This window comes from Bos grunniens, chromosome 8 (genome assembly GCF_055505025.1).
Source record: "Bos grunniens cultivar Pamir isolate PY7600 chromosome 8, Bosgru_T2T1.0, whole genome shotgun sequence".
NCBI classification, from domain to species: Eukaryota; Metazoa; Chordata; class Mammalia; order Artiodactyla; family Bovidae; genus Bos; species Bos grunniens.
Genome location: NC_141172.1, coordinates 43,760,573 through 43,777,891, shown reverse-complemented (window position 1 = coordinate 43,777,891; position 17,319 = coordinate 43,760,573). Strand labels below are relative to the sequence as shown.

At 39.1% G+C, this 17,319-nt stretch overlaps 1 long non-coding RNA gene across 9 annotated transcripts in view; it reads left to right on the top strand.

Annotated features, from left to right (window-relative positions):
* Positions 1–17,319, top strand: part of LOC147366993 (uncharacterized) — a 93,647-nt gene that overhangs the window by 46,768 nt on the left and 29,560 nt on the right. The gene's annotated exons all lie outside the window — the stretch shown is intronic.

Below are 17,319 nucleotides of genomic sequence, written 5' to 3'. Positions count from 1 at the left end.
TCCATTGGTTGTTCAGGAGCATATTGTTTCATCTCCATGTTTTTGAGAATTTTCCAGTTTTCTTTTCATTGATTTCTAATTTCATACCACTGTGGTTGGAAAAGATGCATGACAGTTTTTCAGTCTTAAAATTATTGAATTGTTTTATGGCCTCAGTACAGTTCATTCGCTCAGTTGTGTCTGACTCTTTGCGACCCCATGGACTGCAGAATGCCAGGCCTCCCTGTCCATCACTAACTCCCAGAGTTTACTCAAACTCATGTCCATTGAGTTGGTGATGCCATCCAACCATCTCATCCTCTGTCGTCCCCTTCTCCTCCTGCCTTCAACCTTTCCCAGCAGCAGGGTCTTTTCAAATGAGTCAGCTCTTTGCATCAGGTGGCCAAAGTATTGGTTTCAACTTAAACATCAGTCCTTCCAATGAACATTCAGGACTGATTTCCTTTAGGATGGACTGGTTGGATCTCCTTGCAGTCCAAGGGACTCTCAGGAGTCTTCTCCAACACCACAGTTCAAAAGCATTAATTTTTATGTGCACAGCTTTCTTTATAGTCCAACTCAGCTTTCTTTAAAGTTCAACTCTCACATCCATACATGACTAATGGAAAAAACATAGCCTTGACTAGACAGACGTTTGTTGGCAAAGTAATGTCTCTGCTTTTTAATATGCTGTCAAGGTTGGTCATAGCTTTTCTTCCACAGAGTAAGCGTCCTTTTTTAAAAAAAATTTTTTTTTTTAAGCGTCCTTTTATTTCATGGCTGCAGTCACCATCTGCAGTGATTTTGGAGCCCCCCAAAATAAAGTCTGTCACTGTTTCCACTGTTTCTCCATCTATTTGCCATGAAGTGATGGGACTGAATGCCATGATCTTAGTTTTCTGAATATTGAACTTTAAGCCAACTTTTTCACTCTCCTCTTTCACTTTCATCAAGAGGCTCTTTAGTTCTTCTTCACTTTCTGCCATAACGGTGGTGTCATCTGCTGTATATCTGAGGTTATTGATATTTCTCCCAGCAATCTTGATTCCAGCTTGTGCTTCCTCCAGCCCAGCATTTCTCATGATGTATTCTGCATATAAGTTAAATAAGCAGGGTGACAATATACAGCCTTGACGTACTCCTTTTCCTAATTGGAACCAGTCTGTTGTTTCATGTCTGGTTCTAACTGTTGCTTCCTGACCTGCATACAGATTTCTCAGGAGGCAGGTCAGGTGGTCTGGTATGCCCATCTCCTTCAGTATTTTCCACAGTTTGTGGTGATCCACACAGTCAAGGGCTTTGGCATAGTCAATAAAGCAGATGTTTTTTTGGAACTCTCTTGCATTTTCGGTGATCCAGCAGATGTTGGCCATTTGATCTCTGGTTCCTCTACCTTTTCTGAAACCAGCTTGAACATCTAGAAGTTCCTGGCTCATGTACTGTTGAAGCTTGGCTTGGAGAATTTTGAGCATTACTTTCCTACCGTGTGAGATGAGTGCAATTGTGCGGTAGTTTGAGCATTCTTTGGCATTGCCTTTTTTGGGGATTGAAATGAAAACTGACCTTTTCTAATTTTGTGGCCTAACATATGACATATCTTGGAGAATGTTCACTGTGTATTTGAGAAAAATGTGTATACAGCTGGTTTTAGATAGAATGATCTGAAAATGTCCAGTCCATCTGGTCTTATGTGTAGTTTAAGTCCAATGTTACCTTATAGATTTTCTATCTTTATGATCTATCCATCAGTGAAAGTGAGGTGTTGAAGTTCTCTACCATTATTGTATTGTTGTCTATTTCTGCCTTTAAGTATGTTAATATTTAGTCCTGTCTAACTCTTTGCAACACTATGGACTGTAGCCTGCCAGGTCCTCTGTCCAGTGGATTCTCCAGGCAAGAATACTGGAGTGGGTTGCCATGCCCTCCTCTAGGGGCATCTTCCTAACCCAGGGATGGACCCGGGTATCCTGCATTGGCAGGAGGGCTCTTTACCAGTAGAGCCATCTGGGAAGCAAATTTCCTCATGCTACCCCTATTTTAGTTGGCAGTCACTGGCCTGTTCTCTTAACCTATCATTTTGCCTTTTCTAGAATGTCATATAAATGAATTTATACAGTAATTGACCTTTAGAGTCTAGCTTCTTTCACTCAGCATAATGCTTTTTAGATTCATCCACATTTTTGAGTGTGTCAGTAATTCTTTTCTTTTTATTGCTGTGTGTCATTTCATTGTATGAATGAGCCACAGTTTATTTATCCATTTACACATTGTGGGACATTTGGGTTGTTTTCAGGGTTTGGTGATTATTTATAAAGCTGTTATATGTATCCACAGAAAAGTGCTTATGAAAATAGAACTTTTCAATTTTCTAGGGTAAATACTTGGAGTTGAATTGCTGAGTCATATAAGGGTATATGATTTACTTTATTAGAAATGGACAAATTTTTCCACAGTGGCTGTACCATTTTGCACTTCCAACAGCAAAGTATGACGGAATTACTTTGCATTCTCACCAGCACTTGGTATTGTCAATTACAAAAAGCCAGTTTAGTGTATGTGCATGTCATTATAGTTTTAATTTGCATTTCCCTAATGACTGATGATGTTGAGCGTCTTTGTTGGTCTTATTTGTCAGCCATGTATTTTCTTTTTTTAATTTATTTAGTTGTGCTGGGTCTTCGTTGCTGTGCACAGGCATTCTCTGGTCGTGGTGAGTGGGGACTACTCCTCGTTGTGGTGCGTGGGCTTCTCGTTGTGGTGGTTTCTCCTGTTGCAGAGTGCAGGCTATAGGCACACAAGCTTCAGCAGTTGGGGCACCGAGGCCCAGTAGCTGTGGCTCATGCGCTGAGTTGCTCCATGGCATGTGGAATCTTCCTGGACCAGGGATCAAACCTGTGTCCCCTGAATTGACAGGCCAATTCTTATCCACTGTACCACCAGGGAAGTCCTCAGCCATATATTTTCTTTTGAAATGTCTGTTTAAATCTTTTCCTTATTTCTTCAGTTTTTTTTAAAAATTTTTAATATTTATTTTTAAATTCTTTCATTATTATTATTTTTTTTTACTTTACAATATTGTATTGGTTTTGCCATACATCAACATGCATCCGCCATGGTACACGGTTTTAATTAACTTTTTTTTTTGAGAGTAATGTTAGATTTACAGAAAATGTGCAAAGATAGAGCAGGGTTTCTTTCTTTTTTTCTGCCACACCATGTGGCTCATGGGATCTTAGTTCCCCAACCAGGGATTGAACCCAGGCCTTGGCAGTGAAGATGCCAAGTCCTAACCACTGGACTGTCAGGGAATTCCCTAGAACAGAGGTTCTACATACCATTTACCTAGTTTCTCTTGAGTCATACTTACATATGATTTTAACATTATTTTTTACAAACTAAGTATTGACTTTTGTACAATTCAGTTCAGTTCAGTTGCTCAGTCGTGTCTAACTCTTTGTGACCCCATGAACCGCAGCACGCCAGGACTCCCTGTCCACGATTAACTCCTGGAGTCTACCCAAACCCATCTCCATCGAGTCGATGATGCCATTCAAACATCTCATCCTCTGTCGTCCCCTTCTCCTCCTGCCCTAAATCTTTCCCAGCAGCAGGGTCTTTTCCAGTGAGTCAGCTCTTCACATCAGGTGGCCAAAGTATTGGAGTTTCAGTTTCAACATCAGTCCTTCCAATGAACACCCAGGACTGATCTCCTTTAGGATGGACTGGTTGGATCTCCTTGCAGTCCAAGGGACTCTCAAGAGTCTTCTCCAATATCACAGTTCAAAAGCATCAATTCTTTGGCACTCAGCTTTCTTTATAGTCCAACTCTCACATCCATACATGACCACAGGAAAAACCATAGCCTTGACTAGACGGATGTTTGTTGGCAAAGTAACGTTTCTACTTTTTAATATGCTCTCTGGGTGGTCATAACTTTCCTTCCAAGGAGTAAACGTCTTTTAATTTCATTGCTGCAGTCACCATCTGCAGTGATTTTGGAGTCCCCCCAAATAAAGTCAGCCATTGTTTCCACTATTTCCCCATCTATCATGATCTTAGTTCTCTGAATGTTGAGCTTTAAGCCAACTTTTTCACTCTCCTCTTTCACTTTCATCCAGAGGCTCTTTAGTTCCTCTTCACTTTCTGCCATAAGGGTGGTGTCATCTGCATATCTGAGGTTATTGATATTTCTAATGGCAATCTTGATTTCAGCTTGTGCTTCCTCCAGCCCAGCGTTTCTCATGATGTACTCTGCATATAAGTTAAATAAGCAGGGTGATAATATACAGCCTTGACGTACTCCTTTTCCTATTTGGAACCAGTCTGTTGTTCCATGTCCAGTTCTAACTGTTGCTTCCTGACCTGCATCCAGATTTCTTAAGAGGCAGGTCAGGTGGTCTTTCAGAATTTTCCACAGTTTATTGTGATCCACACAGTCAAAGGCTTTGGCAGAGTCAATAAAGCAGAAATAACTGTTTTTCTGGAACTCTCTTGCTTTTTCGATGATCCATCAGATGTTGGCCATTTGATCTCTGGTTCCTCTGCCTTTTCTAAAGCCAGCTTGAACATCTGGAAGTTCACAGTTCACATTTTGCTGAAGCTTGGCTTGGAGAATTTTAAGCATTACTTTACTAGCGTGTGAGATGAGTACAATTGTGTGATAGTTTGAGCATTCTTTGGCATTGCCTTTCTTTGGGATTGAAATGAAAACTGACCTTTTCCGGTCCTGTGGCCACTGCTGAGTTTTCCAAATTTGCTGGCATATTGAGTGTAGCACTTTCACAGCATCATCTTTCAGGATTTGAAGTAACTCAACTAGAATTCCATGACCTCCACTGCTTTGTTCATAGTGATGCTTCCTAAGGCCCATTTGACTTCACATTCCAGGTTATCTGGCTCTAGGTGAGTGATCACACCATTGTGATTATCTGGGTTGTAAAGATCTTTTTTGTACAGTTCTTCTGTGTATTCTTGCCACTTCTTAATATCTTCTGCTTCTGTTAGGTCCATACCATTTCTGTCCTTTATTGAGCCCATCTTTGCATGAACTGTTCCCTTGGTATCTCTAATTTTCTTGAAGAGATCTCTGCTACTGCTAAGTCGCTTCAGTCGTGTCCGACTCTGTGCAACCCCATAGACGGCAGCCCACCAGGCTCCCCCGTCCCTGGGATTCTCCAGGCAAGAACACTGGAGTGGGTTGCCATTTCCTTCTCCAGTGCATGAAAGTGAAAAGTGAAAGTGAAGTCGCTCAGTCGTGTCCGACTCTTAGTGACCCCATGGACTGCAGCCCACCAGGCTCCTCCGTCCATGGGATTTTCCAGGCAAGAGTACTGGAGTGGGGTGCCATTGCCTTCTCCGGAAGAGATCTCTAGTTTTTCCCATTCTATTGTTTTCTGCGATTTCTTTGCATTGATCGCTGAGAAAGGCTTTCTTATCTCTCCTTGCTATTCTTTGGAACTCTGCATTCAAATGAGTGTATCTTTCCTTTTCTCCTTTGCTTTTCACTTCTCTTCTTTTCAAAGCTATTTGTAAGGCCTCCTCAGACAGCCATTTTGCTTTTTTGCATTTCTTTTTCTTGGGGATGGTCTTGATCCCTGTCTCCTGTACAATGTCTCGAACCTCCATCCATAGTTCTTCAGGCAATCTATCAGATCTAGTCCCTTAAATCTATTTCTCACTTCCATTGTATCGGAGAAGGCAATGGCACCCCACTCCAGTACTCTTGCCTGGAAAATCCCATGGATGGAGGATCCTGGAAGGCTGCAGTCCAGGGGGTCCCTGAGGGTCGGACATGATTAAACGACTTCCCTTTCATTTTTCACTTTGATGCATTGGAGAAAGAGATGGCAACCTACTCCAGTGTTCTTGCCTGGAGAATCCTAGGGATGGGGGAGCCTGGTGGGCTGCCATCTATGGGGTTGCACAGAGTCGGACACAACTGAAGTGACTTAGCAGTATAGTTATAAGGGATTTGATTTAGGTCATACCTGAATGATCTAGTGGTTTTCCCTACTTTCTTCAATTTCAGTCTGAATTTGGCAATAAGGAGTTCATGATCTGAGCCACAGTCAGCTCCCGGTCTTGTTTTACTGACTGTATAGAGCTTCTCCATTTTTGGCTGCAAAGAATACAATCAGTCTGATTTCGGTGTCAACCATCTGGTGATGTCCATGTGTAGAGTCTTCTCTTGTGTTGTTGGAAGAGGGTGTTTGCTATGACCAGTGCATTCTCTTGGCAGAACTCTATTAGTCTTTGCCCTGCTTCATTCCGTATTCCAAGGCCAAATTTGCCTGTTACTCCAGGTGTTTCTTGACTTCCTACTTTTGCATTCCAGCCCCCTATAATGAAAAGGACATCTCTTTTGGGTGTTAATTCTAGAAGGTCTTGTAGGTCTTCATAGAACTGTTTAACTTCAGTCTCTTCAGCGTTACTGTTTGGGGCATAGACTTGGATTACCATGATATTGAATGGTTTGCCTTGGAAACGAACAGAGATCATTCTGTCGTTTTTGAGATTGCATCCAAGTACCGCATTTCGGACTCTTTTGTTGACCATGATGGCTACTCCATTTCATCTAAGGGATTCCTGCCAAAGTAGTAGATATAATGATCATCTGAGTTAAATTCACCCATTCCAGTCCATCTTAGTTCACTGATTCCTAGAATGTCAATGTTCACTCTTGCCATCTCCAGTTTGACCACTTCCAATTTGCCTTGATTCGTGGACCTAACATTCCAGGTTCCTATGCACTATTGCTCTTTACAGCATTGAACCTTGCTTCTATCACCAGTGCTATCAATACTATTAACTAAATTCCAGATTTTATTCATATTTTTACTATTAACTAAATTCCATATTTAACCAGTTTTTTTCTGTTAATAACCTTCCCTTGCTCTCTGTTCCAGGCTTAGATCCAGGATACCTAGAAGTAATTTTCTGGTCTTTTTAAATAAGTCTTTGGGTATTTTCACCTTCTTGGAGAAGTTGTGTCTGGAGCCATCTCACCTGCTCCCATCTGGAATGATATATTTATAGATCTCCTCCATTGTTGCCATGTTGGGATTTCCCTTTACATTTATCCTGGGGATTCCTTTCACCTCACTTTGAGTGTGACCTCTTTTTTTTTGGATCCAGTGATTTCTCTAGTTCATGCCTTTCTTTTTCTTTGTTTACTATCTCATTTTGGTTGAACATATCTTTTGGAAGTCTTTAGATAAAGGGAAGATGGAAAAGGTTTTTGCATAGATAACTTATTCTACCTTCACTTTTAATTGGTTTTCCAGGGAGTGATGATTAATTTTATGTATCAACTGGGCTAGTGGTAGAGCACCTATTTATTTAATCAAACACTAATATTTGAAACACTGAAAATATCTTGTGGCTATAATTAAGATCTTTATTATTTTTTAATCTGTCTCTCTTTTTTTTTTTAGCCACCCCAAGAGGCATGTGGGATCTTAGTTCCCCAACCAGGGGTCAAACCCACACCCCCTGCATTGGAAGCATGGACTCTTAACCACTAGATTGACAGGGAAGTCCCATAATTAAGATCTTTAATCAGCTGATTTTAAAGGAGATTACCCTTTCAAGGTAAAGGGTAGCTAGATAAGGATTTCAATATGTATTTTAGTTTTTAAGTGACTAAATCAAGTTAAGGCCTTATAGCAAAAACTGAAGTTTCCTGGAAAAGAAGAGATTTTGTCTCAGGATTGCTCCATCAACCCTTGCTGTGTTTCCAGCCTGGAAATCTGCCCTATGAATTTCAGAATTGCCTTTCCCCACAGTTGTGTGAGCCAATTTCTGAAAAGAAACCTGTCATCTATGTCTATGTCTCCCCCATCCTATTTCTCTAGAGAACACTGACCAGTATACAGGGCATGTAGACTTATAAGTGAAAGTTGCTCAGTCCTGTCTGACTCTTTGTGACCCCATGGACTATACAGTCCATAGAATTCTCCAGGCCAGAATACTGGAGTGGCTTGCCTTTCCCTTCTCCAGGGGATCTGCCCAACCCAGGGATCGAACCCAGGTCTCCCACGTTGTAGGTGGATTCTTTACCAGCTGAACCACAGGGAAGCCCATATAGAATTATAGGTTGGCAATTAATTTCTCTCAGAATTTTAAAGGCATAGTTCCATTAGTTTCTAGCTATCAGAATGCTATTGAGAAATTTTATACAATTTTGAGACTTGAGCTTTTATATAAAATTAATTTTACTGTCTGAAATTATAGAATCTAGTCATCATCCTTGGTGGTCTGAAGTTGCATGGTCAGGTTCATTTTCATCCATTGTGCTGGGCACTCAGAGTCCCTTTCAGTCTGGAAACAAACTCATATCCTTTAGCTCTAGAAATTTTTCTTGACTTATTTGTTTGAGGGTTTTCTGACATCCATTGTCTCTATTTTCTCTTTCCGGAAGTCCTGTTGTTTTGATATTGGATCTAATGGTCTTCAAGTTTTCTTATTCCATCTTACCTATTTTTAATCTTTTGGGGATATTTCTTCAACATTATCTCCTAATAACTCTTTCTCTCTTAGTTTCTAATTTATACAATTATGCTTTTAATTTCCAAGAGCTCTTTTATGTTTCCAGAATATTCATTCTTTTTCCATATATTTACTTACTCACTTAAAAACTAAAATATATATTGAAATCTTTATCTATATGCCCCAATGAGTATTATAAATTACCATTTTCTTTGTTATAAATCTAAAAACTGAAAGTTAAATTTGCATGGTTTCTAGAATATTTGGTCTATAAAATTTAATAATGCATAGATATTTGTTTTGATGCTGTTATGCATCATAAGCTGTTTGTAAATTTTGGAGAATAATTCTTTATATGTCACTTGCAAACATTTTCTCCCAATCTGTGGGTTGTGTTTTCATTTTGTTTATTTCCTTTGGTATGCAAAAACTGTTGAGTTTAAGTAGGTCCCATTTATTTTTGTTTTTATTTCCATTATTCTGGGAGATGGATCAAAAAAGAAGTTGCCATGATTTATGTCAGAGTGTTCTGTCTATGCTTTCCTCTAGGAGATTTATAGTGTCTGGTCTCACGTTATGTCTTTATTCCATTCTGAGATTATTTTTGTTTATGAAGTTAAAGAATGATCTTTTTTTTTTTTTAAAACATGTGGCTGTCCAGTTTTCGTGATAGGCAGACTACCTAAATAGACATTTTTCCAAAGAAGACATACAGATGGCTAACCGGTACATGAAAAGATGTTCAACATCCCTAATTATTAGGGAAATGCAAATCAAAACTACAATGAGATATCACTTCACACCAGCCAGAGTGGCTATCATCAAAAAATCCACAAATAATAAATGCTGGAGAGAGTGTGGAGAGAAGGGAACCCTTGTACACTGTTGGTGGGAATGTAGATTGGTACAGCTGCTATGGAAAACGGTATGGAGCTTCCTTAAATAACTGAAAATAGAACTACCACATGACCCTGCAATCCCACTCCTGGATGTATATCTGGAGAGAAACATGATCCATAAGGATACAAGCACCCCAATAGTCATTGCAGCACTGTTTACAATATCCATGACATGGAAGCAACCTAAATGTCCATGGACAGAGGAGTGGATAGAGAATATGTGGTGTATATATAAATAAACTATGGAATCTTATTCAGCCATTAAAAGAATGAAATAATGCCATTTACTATAACATGGATGGACCTAGAGAGTGTCATACTGAGTGAAATAAGTCAGAGAAAGAGAAATCTTGGATGATAGTCCTTATATGTGGAATCTAAAAAGAAATGATACAAATGAACTTACAAAACAGAAAGAGACTCACAGACCTATAAAATGTACTTACGGTTGCTGGGGGAAAGAGATGGGAAATTTGGGATCAACATTTATACACTGCTGTATTTAAAATGGATAACCAACAAAGACCTATTGTATAGCACATGGAACTCTGCTCAGTGTTGTGTGGCAGCTTGGATGGGAGGAGGGTTTTGGGGAGAATGGATACATATATATGTATGGCTGAATTCCTTCACTATTCATCTGAAATTATCACAATATTGTTAACTGGCTATACCCCAATACAAAATAAAAAGTTTAAAAGAAAAAAAAAATTTAGCAATGCATATGCATGGCACAGAAGTTTGAATGTTACCATTTAATTTTTGTTTCACATATTAGAAACTTAAAAGAAAATTCTGTAAGTATTGATATCCCTAGTTAGTATTTAATAACAGTTTAAATAAATGTTTATATGATGCTCACATTATGGAAATGCCTTGTTTTAAGTATAACACATGTCCTTGAATGTGTTTCCAATGCATAGATGCTATTTTTACTGATTATTTTTGCATTTAATTTCATCTATTTGTGCAAACATTTGGGTATGCTATCTCATTTTTCCTAACTGTTACACTAATTCTAGTTAACCCTAAAATATAACACAGGTCTATTTCCCTGGGTATACTAACATGCCAAGATGTTCCAGTTCAATATGTAACCATGTAATTTTAACATCTACTGTTTTCATACTTTCTTATTCTCATTTAACACATGCAGCTCTTAAGTTCTTATACAAAATCCAACTATCTTTTTTTTGTTTCCCACTTTTTCCCTGCATAAATCTCTTCCTTTGTCACTGCTTTTTTCGTCTGTATAGAGCCTTCATATATGAGGTTGTATAACACATACAGGTTATATACATATGTAGGTGGTTATATAGCATAAGGGGTTAGAAGTGTGGGCTCTTTAAGTTGGCTAGCCTCCCTACATTTATTTATTTAACTTAAAAATTTTATTGAAATATAGTGATTTACAATGTTGTGTTAGTTTCAGGCACATAGCAAAGTGAGTCAGCCATACATATACACATATTCAAAAGGGCTTCCCTAGTAGCTCAGATGGTAAAGCATTCACCTGCAATGCCGGAGACTGGGTTCGCTCCTTGGGTCAGGAAGATCCCTTGGAGAGGGAAATGGCAACCCACTCCAGTATTCTTGTCTGGAGAATTCCATGGCCAGAGGAGCCTGGCAGGTTACAGTCCATGGGGTTGCAAAGAGTTGGACACAACTGAGCGACTAACACACATATTCAGTTTAATTTTTTTTTGAACTTTTTATTTTGTATTGGAGTATAGCTGATTAACAATATTATGATAATTTCAGGTGAACAGTGAAGGGACTCAGCTATACATATACATGTATCCATTCTCCCCCAAACCCTCCTCCCATTCAGGCTGCCACATAACATTGAGCAGAGTTCCATGTGCTATACAGTAGGTCCTTGTTGGTTATCCATTTTAAATATAGAAGTGTGTACACGTTGATCCCAAACTCCCTAACTATCTCTTCCCCAGGGCAACCATGAGTTTGTATTCTAAGTCTGTGAGTCTCTTTCTGTTTTGTAAGTAAGTTCATTTGTATCATTTCTTTCTAGAGTCCACATATAAGGGATGTCAAAGGATTTTTCTCCTTCTCTGTCTGACTTACTTCACTCAATAAGATACTCTCTAGGTCTAGGTTTTAGAAAAATCTGGAGGCTTTATACATTTTATTATTCATATATAATATAGGTAATTAGATTATGTTTGCTCAAGACTACCATGCCTATTAAGTCTAACATGATACAAAGGGTATCCACTCTGTTTTTGGATCCTTTCCCATATAGGCCATTACAGAGTATTGAGTAGAGTTCCCTGTGCTGTACATAAGTCCTTATTAGTTATCTATTTTATATATAGTAGTATGTATATGTCAATTTCAATTTTCCAATTGATACCTCCTCCCTTACGCCCTGGTAACCATAAGTTTGTTTTCTACATCTGTGACTCTGTTTTGTAAATAAGTTCATATTTGTACCCTTTTTCTCAGATTCCACATATAAGCATTATCTTACAGTATTTGTCTTTCTCTGCCTTCACTCAGTATGACAGTCTCTAGGTCCACTCATGCAAATGGCATTATTTGGTTCTTTTTTATGGTTGGGTAATATTCCATTGTAGATACATGTACCACATCTTCTTTATCCACTCCTCTGTTGATGGACGTTTTGGTTGCTTCCGTGTCCTGGCTACTGTAAATAGTGCTGCAGTGAACACTGGGGTGCATGTAGTTTAGAGTTGCATTTCTTTAATAATTAGTGATGTTGATCATCTTTTCATGTGCTTTTTGGCCATCTGTAAGAATGTTCATTTTTGTCACAGCATTCTGGTTATGTTTCATGGGTGCCATATAATTTATTATCTTTGAAGATGTGTGGGAAATTAAAATTTTTTTATTGTGGTAAAAGTCTCATAATATGAAAACATACTATTTTAACTGTATTTAACTATACAGTTAAGTAGCACTATGTATGTTCACATTGTTATGCAACTCTCACCATCATCCATTTCCTGAATTTTTCACCTTCCTAAACTGAACCTCTGTTCTCTTTAAACACTTAACTTCCCATCGCCCTTCCCCATCCACCCTCCCCACTGCTCAGCCCCTGGCATCTACCAGTGTACTTTCTGACTCTCTGAATTTGACTATTCTGGCACCTCATATAAGTGGGATCAAACAGTATATTTCTGCACCTAATGTATATTGGAATGGATTTTTAAGGTTAACTTAATATAGCCTACAAAGATTGTATATTCTATTTTTTTCTTCCCTGTGCTGTATAGTAGGCCCTCACCAGCCATCTACTTCATACATAGTAGTGTACAAACATCAATCCCAATTTTCCAACCCATCCTACCCACCCTTTGGTGTCCATATGTTTATTCTCTATGTCTCTGTCTATAATTCTGCTTTGCAAACAGGTTCCTCTGTACAATTTTTCTAGATTCCACATATATGCATTAATATATGATATTTGTTTTTCTGACTTACTTCACTCTGTATAACACTCTCTAGGTCCATCCATGCCTCTGCAAATGTTACTGTTTTGTACCTTTTGCTTCCCTGGTGGCTCAGAATCTGCCTGCAATGCAAGAAACCCAGGTTTGATCCCTGGATTGGGAAGATCCCCTGGAGAAGGAAATGGCAACCCACTCCAGTATTCTTGCCTGGAAAAGTCCCTAGAGGAGCCTGGTGGGCTACAGTCCACGGGGTCGCAAAGAGTCAGACACAACTGAGCGACTAATACTGTACTATGGCTAAGTAATACTTCATTGTATATATGTGCCACATTTTCATCCATTCATCTGACAGTGGACATTTAGGGTGCTTCCATGTCTTGGCTATTGTCAACAGGGCTGCAGTGAACATTGGAGTGCATGTATCCTTTCAAATTATGGTTTTCTCTGATACATGTTTAGGAGTGGGATTGCTGGGTCATAGGGTAGCTCTATTTTTAGCTTTTTAAGGACCCTCCATACTGTTTTCCATAGTGGCTGTGCCAATTTACATTACCACCAACAGTGTAGGGGGGTTCCCTTTTCTCCACACCCTCTGCAGCATTTATTGTTTATAGATTTTGTGATGATGGCCATTCCAACCAATGTAAGGTGATACCTCATTGTAGTTTTGATTTGCATTTTCTAATAATTATCTATGTTGACCAACTTTTCTTGCATCTCTTGGCCATCTGTATGTCTTTTTAATTTTTTTTTAATTTTACATTGGAATATAGCCGATTAACAGTGTTGTGATAGTTTCAGTTGGACAGCAAAGGGACTGAACCATACATATATATGTATCCATCTCTCCTAAGCACCCCTCTGATTTAGGCTGCCATATAACAGTGAGCAGAGTTCCCTGTGTTATAGAGTAGGACCTTGTTGGTTATCCATTTAAAATATAGTAGTGTGTACACATTGATCCCAAACTTCCTAGCTATCTTGCACCCCATTCTACCCACCTTGGCAACCATAATTTTATTCTCTATGAGTCTCTTTCTGTTTTGTAAGTCAGTTCATTTGTATCGTTTCTTTTTAGATTCCACATATGAGGAATGTCATATAAGATTTCTCCTTTTCTCTCTGACTTACTTCACCCACTATGGTCCTCTCTAGATCCATCCATGTTGCTGCAGATGGCACTATTTCATTCTTTTTAACGGCTGAGCAATATTCCATTATATATATGTATCATATCTTCTTTATCCATTCCTCTGTTGATGGACATTTAGGTGCTTCCGTGTCTTGGCTATTGTGAACAGTGCTGCAGTGAGTGAACGTCAGAGTGCAGGTATCCTTTATTCTCTGGGTATATGCCCAGGAGTGGGATTGCTGGGTCATATGATAGTTCTATTTGTAATTTTTTAAGGACCCTCCATACCGTTCTCCATAGTAGCTGTACCAATTTATATTCCCACCAACAATGTACGAGGGTTCCCATCTCTCCACATACTCTCTAGCATTTATTGTTTGTGGATTTTTAATAATAATCATTTTGACTGGTATGAAGTGATATCTCATTGTAGTTTTGATTTTTATGTCTCTAATAATTAGCTTTACTGAGCAGCTTTTCATGTGCCTCTTGGGCATTTGTATGTTTTCTTTGGAGAAATGTCTATTTAGGTCTTTTGCTTATTTTTTAATTGGGTTGTCTTTTTGATAATGAGTTGCATGAGCTGTCTGTATTTTGGAGGTTACTCCCTTGTTGCTTCATTTGTAAACATTTTCACCCATTCTGAAATTGTCTTTGTTTTGTTTATGGTTTCCTTTGCTCTTCAAAAGCTTTTAAATTTAACTAGGTCCCATTTGTTTTTTTGTTTTTATTTTCATTAGGAGGTGCGTGAAAAATGATCTTGCTGCAATTTATTTCAATGAGTGTTCTGCCTTTGTTTTCCTCTAAGAGTTTTATAGTATCAGGCCTTACATTTAGGTCTTTAATCCATTTTGATTTTATTTTTGTGTACAGTGTTAGAGTGTTCTAATTTTATTCTTTTATATGTGACTATCCAGTTTCCCAGCACCACTTATTAAGAGATTATCTTTTCTCCATTGTATATTCTTGTTTCCTTTGTCATAGATTAGGTGGCCTTAGAAGCATGAGTTTGTCTCTGGGCTTTCTATCTTGTTCCATTGATTTTTCTGTTTTTGTGCCAGTACCATATTGTCTTACTGTAGTTTTGTAATATAATCTGAAATCAGGGAGCCTGACTCCTCCTGATTCATTTTTCTTTCTCAAGATTGCTTTAGCTATTCAGAGTCTTTTCTGTCTTCATACAAATTAAATTTTTTTTTGTTCTAATTCTGTGAAAAATGCCATTGGTAATTTGCTAGAGATTGAGGGTGCATTTATATGTAAAAATTCACTGAACTATGCAATTAGTAGCTGTATACTTTATTATATTTAAGTTATACTTCCAACATTGAAAAAAGGTACAAAGTGTTGAGATTTTCTGAGACAAGTGAGATGCCCACAGGCTGACCAAGGGTGATGATGGTGGGGGAGGGAGCTGGGGATCATAGACAGCTTTATGGCACTGAAGTAGTATTTGAGTTAAGCCTCAAAATAGTGCTTCCTAACAGTTCTTGGATCTGTCACTGTAAATTTGATGGAAATTATAGCCTTTATCTTCATGGAAAAAGCCCCCATATACACAAAGGCATACTCGACTTGTGCATATTATTTCATGGTCCTAATAATATACATCTATGACCCTTATACAATCAATGGGTTGTGCGCTCAAGGACCCATGCTTAGATAAATGGGTAGATTTACAAATAGGAGGGGTTAAGAGTGGGATTCCAGTTAAGAAAAACCCTGTAGGAAGAACGGGCATCTGCTAGCACATGTGGATACTAGAGACAGCAAGGCAAGAGACAGCAAGAATCCTCCACAGTCCATTTCAGTAGAATTTCCCATTGACAACTCGATCCAGGACTAAGTCCCAGCACCAGCTCTGCAAGTGAAATTACTACTTATACCATGGCTCCAAGATGTAGTTACAAAAGCTAATACCATGCTTGCTTATGAGAATCAGTTTGCCACTCTAGTACTCTTGCCTGGAAAATCCCATGGGCAGAGGAGCCTGGTAGGCTGCATGCAGTCCATGGGGTCGAGAAGAGTCAGACACGACTGAGCAACTTCACTTTCACTTTTCACTTGCATGCACTGGAGAAGGAAATGGCAACCCACTCCAGTGTTCTTGCCTGGAGAATCCCAGGGACGGGGCAGCCTGGTGGGCTGCCGTCTATGGGGTCGCACAGAGTCGGACACGACTGAAGCGACTTAGCAGTAGCAGTAGCAGCAGCAGCATTAATATTTTACATTGAGTATTTACCAGGAATGTCTTTTTGCTTTCTAATGATTTTTTCCATAGTGTATGAGTACACAGCCTCTTAAGCTTCTGCTGCTTGGGACACTCAAGAGACGTTCTGGATGTGTTTTTTTTTTAAATCATTGTTCTTCTGTCAGTGTTGTGTCTGACTTTTTGTGACCCTATGAACTGCAGCACACCAGGCTTCCTGTCCCTCACTATCTCCTGGATTTTGCTCAAACTCATGTCCATTGAGTTAGTGATGTCATCGAACCATCTCATCCTCTGTCGCCCCCTTCTCCTGCCCTCAATCTTTCCCAGCATCAGGTTCTTTTTCAGTGAGTTGGCTCTTTGCATCAGGTAGCCTAAGTATGGAGCTTCAGCTTCAGCATCAGTCCTTCCAGTGAATATTTAAAAAAAAAAATTTTCTTTATATTTGGCTGTGCTGGGTCTTTGTTGCTGCAGGGCTACTCTCTTGTTATGGTGCACAGGCTTCTCACTGCCATGGCTTCTCTTGTTATGGAGCACGGGTTCTAGAGCACAGGCTCAATAGATGCAGTGCATGGGCTTAGTTGCTCCATGGCATGTGGGATCTTCCCGGACCAGGGTTTGAACCTGTGTCTCTTGCAGGTGGATTCTTTACCACTGAGTCACCAGGGAAGCCCCTACAGATGTATTAACTGCTTAAAATATTCATTGTCCCCCTCTGCTATGTCTATTCCTATATGAAAAGTATATTTCCCAATTCTTTGACATCAGACTTGTCAGTGTCTTTTGCTTTGGCCAGTGGGATGTGAGCAGAAGTTCTATAAACCATATTTAAGCACTAGCTTTCTGAGCTCCATGGTTCCATGATCACTTTCTTCTGCCATAAAAGTGGCATGTCCTAGAGGATACTCTGGATCCCCAATCCAGAGATTTGGGGATTGTTACCACAATATAACACAGTGAAAGCTGACTAACACCAGGACATTTGGGAAAAAATCTTGAGCAAACGGAGCAGGATCTGTTATTGAGTCTTTTCTCAGGGCCTGGAGAATTTTCTCTCAATTTTCATCTATCATGAGAGTCAGTTTATTTAGCAGTCTAGAATATGTAAAAATGAGGAATGTCAAAGTTACTTCTTTTTTATTAACAAAAGGAAAAAATATGAAGACCATAAACCAC